Genomic DNA, 7,342 nt, shown 5'->3' on the forward strand with positions numbered 1-7,342 from the left:
CTCTCTTCTCTCTGGCTGTCTCTCATTCTCTCTCTCCCTCTGCTCTTTCCCTTTGCTCTCTCTCGCTCCCTCTGCTCTCTTTTTCTTTCTTCTCTCTCTCTCTCCCTCTGCTCTTTCCCTCTGCTCTCTCTCGCTCCCTCTGCTCTCTTTTTCTTTCTTCTCTCTCTCTCTCCCTCTGCTCTTTCCCCCTGCTCTCTATTTCTCCCTCTTGTTTTTTTTTCTTTCTTCTCTCTCTCTCTCCCTCTGCTCTTTCCCTCTGCTCTCTGTCGCTCCCTCTGCTCTCTCTCTCTTCCTCTGCTCTCTCTCTCTTCCTCTGCTCTCTCTTCTCTCTCGCTGTCTCTCATTCTCTCTCTCCCTCTGCTCTTTCCCTTTGCTCTCTCTCGCTCCCTCTGCTCTCTCTCTCTCTCTCTCTCTCTCTCTCTCTCCCTCTGCTCTCTCTTCCTCTCTCCACACTTCCTCTCTGTCATGTCAGTTTCTCAAACACACTTTTAAATGGTCATTTGTTTGTGTGAGAGTTGTGGGCGTGTGTGCTGATGTCCACAGATCTGACTCATGTTCTACATTCAAATAAAGGGCAAGTCTGCGCCCCCTGCTGGAAGCATCTTTTTATTCACACTTTAGACTGAACCCCATTTAAAGTGCTTTGCTCCTCAGCGCCCTCTGCTGGTGCCCCACTGTTCTCTGTGACCTCATCACAAACATTCATGTTTAACACACAAACTCTTCTTCTCCATCCATCTTTTTCCCCTTCATCTAGGGCCGGGTCACAGGGGCAGCAGCCTAACTCCGAGGGACTCCAAGACTTCCCACACCCCAGACACTTCCTGCAGCTACTCCGGTGGGACCCCGAGGCATTCCCAGGCAAGTCGAGAGACATAGTCCCTTCAGTGTGTCCTGGCTCGTTTCCGGGGCCTCCTCCTGGTGGGACACAGGGTGTCCAGGGTGTCCAAGGTAGCCATTGTGTTCTGCGAGCGCCTTTGGATGTTTTGTTTTCTTCTTTGTGAATGATGCAGACCAGGTCGAGAGTGGCAAAGCGTAAAGGTAAAAGTAAAAACACTATATACATTCTTATCTTCATCTTAGATGAAGTATTTGCGGCTTCCAATGTTTTTTTCCTGTGGAAACCAGGTCCAAATGGCTCTTTGTGTGTTAAAGGTTGCTGACCTCTGTACTAGCCAGTGTGCCCAGCATAATTAAGTTGTCTCTAGTTTGCAGCTGATGTCTTTCTCCTTTTCCAGATAATGATGTTTCTAAATCACTGGAGCGTAGTCTCTGATTGGCCGACGCACTGCGTCAAACGCCAAAATTTCAGCCTTTTCAACTCTGGCGTCTGACTCTTTGGACTTGTCCAGTTGGAGTTGTAGTGCAACTCAGCTTCTGACCATCCCCTGGGACCTGTTTGCCATGGGTGACACAACAAGGGCCAATCTCTACTGAACTAAAGGTAAAAGGTAGATGTTAACTTGAACATTACCACTTCATGACATCACAAGGTGAAACAGAGCATTTTGAGCTTTGGAGATATAGACAGACTGAGGCAGGTTTATTTGTACAGCACAATTGATACACAGAGTCATTCAAAGTGCTTTACACAAGAAGAAAGACATTAAAGTCACAATGCAACTAATCAAAACATAAATAATCATCATAAAATGAACATGAAAAGAAAAGCAACAGAAAAAAACCCTTTCAGTCATATCCACAGCTAAACAGAACCAGAGCCTGGATTTAAACATTGCCAAAGTAGAGGCCTGTCTCACAGCTTCAGGACGACTGTTCCAGGTTTTAGCTCCATAAAACTGAAACACTGATTCCTCATGTTTAGTCCTGACTCTGGGACCAGCAGGAGGCCTGTCCCTGAAGTCCTCAGAGTGTGAGATGGTTCATGTGGCTCTAACATGTGGGAGATGTACTTTGGTGCTGGTCCATGGAGAGACTTGTTCACACAGAGCTGCTTTAAAGTTTATTCTCTGAGCCACAGGAACCAGAGACCTGAACACAGGACACATGTGTTCATACTCTCCAAGTCTGGTTTTGACAGTTTACCTTTGATTTTTGCAATATTTTTAGATGATAAAAAGCTGCAGATGTTATTGATTTGATGTGACTGTTAAAGTTTAAGTCTGAGTCCATTATTACCCCTAGATTTCTAGCCTGATTTGAAGGTTCTATGGGGTATTAAAAAGGGGGTATTTACTTCTGTGGGGTATTAAAGCAGGGGCATTTGACTTGTACAGACTATAACATGGTAGAAAGTTAACAAACAATGCTTTAGCAGAATAGTCTTTTCAAACTGAAACAGAGAGGTTGTGGAGAAGGACATCTTTAAAGCAGCTTAAAATTTCACACAAGAAACAGGATGTGGTTTAAAGGCAGAAGTAAAAATCAAATTTTAAGAGGCTGAGAGGACTTTGAACGGAGACGGAGGAGACACAGAGAGACAGAGACACACAGAGGACACACACTGAGGACACACGCAGAGGACACAGAGACGAGGTGATGGCTGTGTCGACTGCACTCGTCCTGCTCCTGGTTCTTCTCGCTGCAGGTCAGACATAAGTTTAATTTTTTGCTTCTGGTTTTTTTAAATCTTGTAAATTCTTTGATTGCTCATTTTTTTCCTTTTGGTCATGTTTTAGTCCTTCATTTGACTCAGACCTGTTTTTGGTAACGTGACATCTTGGTCTAGCTTAGGTTCAACTTTTAGTCCTGGTTTAGACCACAACAGGATATTATTATGACACTCCAGAGAAGCAGAGGAGGAGCAGGAGAGGAACAGAGGAGGAGGGAGAGGAGGAGCCAAGAAGGGAGAGGTGGAGCAGAGGAGAAGCAGGAAAGGAGGACGAACAGAGGAGCAGCAGAGTGAGGCAGACGTAGAGTGGAGGAGGAGCAGGAGAGGAGCAGAGGATGACCAAAGGAGGAGCAGATAGAAGCAGAGGAGGAGTGGAGGATGAACAGAGGAGGTGTGGAGGAGGAGTGTTGGAGGAGCAGAGGTGGAGCAGGGGAGGAGCAGAGGAGGAATGGAGGAGGAGCAAAGGAGAAGCAGAGGTGGAGCAGAGGAGGAGTAGAGGAGGAGCAGAAGGAGGAGCAGAGGAGGAGAGGTGGAGTAGAGGAGGAGTAGAGGAGGAGCAGCGGAGTAGAGGTGGAGTAGAGTGAGGCATAGGTGGAGCAGAGTGTCTGAGTGTGTGTGTGTCTGAGTGTGTGTGTTTGTACCTGAGTGTGTCGGTGTGTCGGGGTGTGTCTCTGTGTGTGTCTGACAGTACAGGAGCAGAGGGACCACATGGTTTTACTCCATTTGTCTCCACAGAATCGTCTCAGTCTGAGCTTGTGAGAGAAGGAGAAGAGGCTTTTTTAACTTGTCCCAAAGTTGAACCAGGACAGAGTCAGTGTAAACAGACCTCATGGGTGTTTTATCCAGTCAATGGAGGTCATCTAGTGGAGCTGATCACTTTGGGAGACATCAGCTCTGGTGTCCCCACACTCTCAGAACAATTTAAAGTCTCAAACCTGTCCAAGCGTCTCACACTGACAGAAAAATGTGGTCTGAAGATCCGTCATGTCCACCCTCAGGAGGCTGGATTCTTCCATTGTCTGCAGCACCGCAAAGATGGATCAGTCATCTATACATCTCGTGCAATCTCTGTCTATGGTCTCATGTGAGTACTTTAAGACTCTTGAACCTTCAGTAGAGGCATCTCCACTCCAGACAATAGTTTTTACGTGTTCTCATGTGTAACATGCTCGTGGTCGGCTGCTCTTTTGGCTGACTGGCTTCCATACTGAGCAGTTTGTTTGTTTTTATTTTATGTTACATTTTTAACTTTATATTTTAAACAACGAAGAAGTGCAGCGTGTGCAGTTCAAAAGACAGAAGTTTAGGAGTATTAGACTTAGGGTGGGGAGCACAGAGAGGAGAAATGCAGATGAGCAGAGCATCAAAAACTAAAATGAAACTTGTTAATACATTGTTTTGGGTAACTATAACATCTTCAAAACAATAAAAAGAAACACAGTGATCTAAATATGTTATGTGTTACAGTTAATACACCATAGAAGTAAATACCTCCTCTTTAATACACCATAGAAGTAAATACCTCTCTTTAAATTGCCCCTTGAGGACAAATAAAGTGATTTTGTTTTGATTTAATTGATTTAACAGAGTTATGAGGTCTGTGTCTGTTCCAGTGACTGAAGAAGATGAGGAGCAGAGTCTGAATCTCTCCTGTGTTGTCTCTTCTCCTCCGGTTGAGATCATGGTCACATGGTTGTACAACAACACTGTCTTGAACGACGACAAAGATCGAATAAAGATCACCTCTGAGCAGTGGATCCACGCTCAGTATTTCAAAACATGTCCTTCTTCAGAAGAAACATCGGATCAAATGTGAAGTGAAAAGAAAAGATGAGACTAAAGAGTTCAGCTTCAAACCCAACACCTCCAAGAACCCAGGTGAAAGAGAAAGGAGGAACATCTGACACAGGGAGGGCATCTGACACAGGGAGGGCATCTGACGCACAGGGAGGGCATCCGACACACAGGGAGGGCATCCGACACACAGGGAGGGCATCTGACACACAGAGAGGGCATCTGACACACAGGGCTACAGGAGGATGGGAGGGCATCTGATATACAACATTTTTTCTATTTTCAGATCAAACACACATGAATGAGAATGAAGAGAACAACAACAGGAACACCTCATCTGGGGTCAAAGGTAACAATCCTGGTCCAGTCCTGGTTCAGTCCTGGTTTAATTCTGGTTCCACCCTCAAATCAGGTCTAAACCAAAACTAAACCAGGTCTGTTTTATGTGCATAGTCCCAGGGATTACACAGATATTAACCATAGACCACCAAAACACATCTGCATCTGACAGTTACACAACAAACTCCACCTGAGGATTCTGACCTGTCTCTGCTCAGGTGAACATGACCTATGACCTTCTCCTCCGGTGAACATGACCTATGACCTTCTCAGGTGACCATGACCTATGACCTTTTCCTCAGGTGAACATGACCTATAACCTTTCTCTCAGGTGCGATGGTGAGACATGTGGTGCTCAGTCTGCTCCTCGCTGCTCTCCTCCTTTCTGTCACTGTGGTTCACGTCTGTGCCAGGATCCAAGGTACAGTCCTGGTTCAGTCCTGGTTTAGTCCTGCTTTAGTCCTGGTTCAGTCCTGGTTTAGACCTGGTTTAGTCCTGGTTTAGTCCTAGTTTAGTCCTGGTTTAGTCCTGGTTTAGTCCTGGTTTAGTCCTGGTTTAGGCAATTTAACTAAAAACTCACACACACACACACACGCGCACACACACACACACACTCATGACAAAGTGTACACATGCATCAACAGTAAATAGACATGAACAACAGGCAAACATATACAAGTGGACACACAGGCAAACATATACAAGAAGGAAGCTTGAGGTAGATAATGTGCCATATAAAAGGTGCAAAAGTTATTGAGGTAGAATGAGATGTGCAATATGTAAAGTGCAAAAAAATGAAAGTGCAATTGCAATTGTAAAGTGCAAGAGTGCTGAGCTGCCTGGAGATTATTGTATGTGAGATTGATTTGGATATTATTAACAATAACAAATGTTCATGGTATCTTCTTCAGTGTGTTGATCAGCCTGATGGCTTGTGGGAAGAAGCTGTTTCTGAGTCTATTTGTTTGGCACCGTATGCTGCAGTACCGCTTGCAGGGTGGTAGGAGTTTGTGTGCTGAATGGGTGGTGTCCTTGATGGCTCTCTTAGAGCAGCGTGATGTATGTAAGTCCTGGATGGCTGGTAGGGGTGATCTGATCATCTTTTCAGCAGTCCTCACCACCCTCCTGTCCGCCGCCGAGCAGCTGGCGTGCCAGACAGAGAGGCTGCTGGTGAAGATGCTCTCAATAGCACCCCTATAGAAGTGGGGAGCTTCGCTCTCTTCATCCTGCGCAGGAAGTGAAGGCATATCTGTGCTTTTTTGACTAGGGAGGTGGTGTTTGTGGTTCATGTGAGGTTGTCTGTGATGTGAACTCCCAAAAACTTGGTGCTTTCCACAGATTCCACGACACGACACTGCCACTGATTGTGAGTGGGATGTGAGTGGGATGTGTGTACTATATTTTTTCCTAAAGTCCACAGTTATTTCTTATGTTTTGTTGACATTGAGCAGTAGGTTGTTTTTGTCACACCAGTTGATGAGTTGATGTACCTCCTCTCTGTATGCAGAGTCATCATCATCACTGATGAGGCTCACCACTGTTGTGTCATCAGCGAATTACTACTTTATCAACTTTCAATACTAGTTTTAGTATTGATTAGGATGTGATTTTCGATACTTTTGACACTAGTGTCGAGGGAATAAATAGTTTTATAAAAACATCTTAAAACAACATAAATCTAAAGCTTTTTGTGTGTTTCAGGACAGAAAGCTCAGAGGCACCAGACCAGAGTAAGAATGGGATGGGAGGGCATCTGACACACAGGAAAGGCGTCTGACTCATGTGTGTGATTGACAGGTGGACACAGTTGTTTATGAGAACGTCGGAGAACCTTCAGCCACCATCAGAATGCACACAGCACCCCCTGCAGCTCCACACGCCCAATGACAAGTCCTGGTTTAGTCCTGGTTCAGTCCTGGTTCAGTCCTGGTTCAGTCCTGGTTCAGTCCTGGTCCAGTCCTGGTTCAGACCTGGTCCAGTCCTGGTTCAGTCCTGGTTCAGACCTGTTCCAGCCCTGGTTCAGACCTGGTTCGGTCCTGGTTCAGTCCTGGTCTGGTCCTGGTTCAATCCTGGTCCAGACCTGGTTCAGACCTGGTTCAGACCTGGTTCAGACCTGGTTCAGACCTGGTTCAGTCCTGACTGAGACCTGGTCACTTTTTGTGTCTTTCTGCTCTGTTCTAACACTCTTCCCTCATCAAAAACATGACAAAGTTTTACATGTTGTCCATGTTTGAGTAATCTAGCACCAAAAATGAAAGAGAAACTTATAAAACATGTTAATATGTTGTTTTGGGTGAATATAGCATTTTCAAAACAATAAAAGGAAACATGGTGATGTAAATATGTTATGTGTTACAATTAATACCCCATAGAAGTAAATACCTCCTCTTTAATACCTTATAGAAATGTTCAGCAGTTACCATGGGGATATAATGCACACATTATCAAACACTGTCAAAAAGTTTAAAGATTGTCTGAAAACTCTTGAAAGATCCAAACTGTATTTAAAGAGCACATTTTCATTTTCCTGTGATCAATCTGAGCGTTCATGATCCTGTTTAAGAGTTTGATTTTACACAATGAGGTGAGAGTGACTCAATGGAAAACTGTTGGCTAATGCTAATGCTAATGCTAGCT

The 7,342-nt window shown here is 44.9% G+C and overlaps 1 protein-coding gene across 1 annotated transcript in view; it reads right to left on the minus strand.

The window, feature by feature from the left end:
* Window positions 1-7,342, minus strand: part of LOC117392726 (heterogeneous nuclear ribonucleoprotein Q-like) — a 103,998-nt gene that overhangs the window by 25,299 nt on the left and 71,357 nt on the right. The gene's annotated exons all lie outside the window — the stretch shown is intronic.

Source organism: Periophthalmus magnuspinnatus, chromosome 24, assembly GCF_009829125.3.
Source record: "Periophthalmus magnuspinnatus isolate fPerMag1 chromosome 24, fPerMag1.2.pri, whole genome shotgun sequence".
Taxonomy (NCBI): Eukaryota; Metazoa; Chordata; class Actinopteri; order Gobiiformes; family Gobiidae; genus Periophthalmus; species Periophthalmus magnuspinnatus.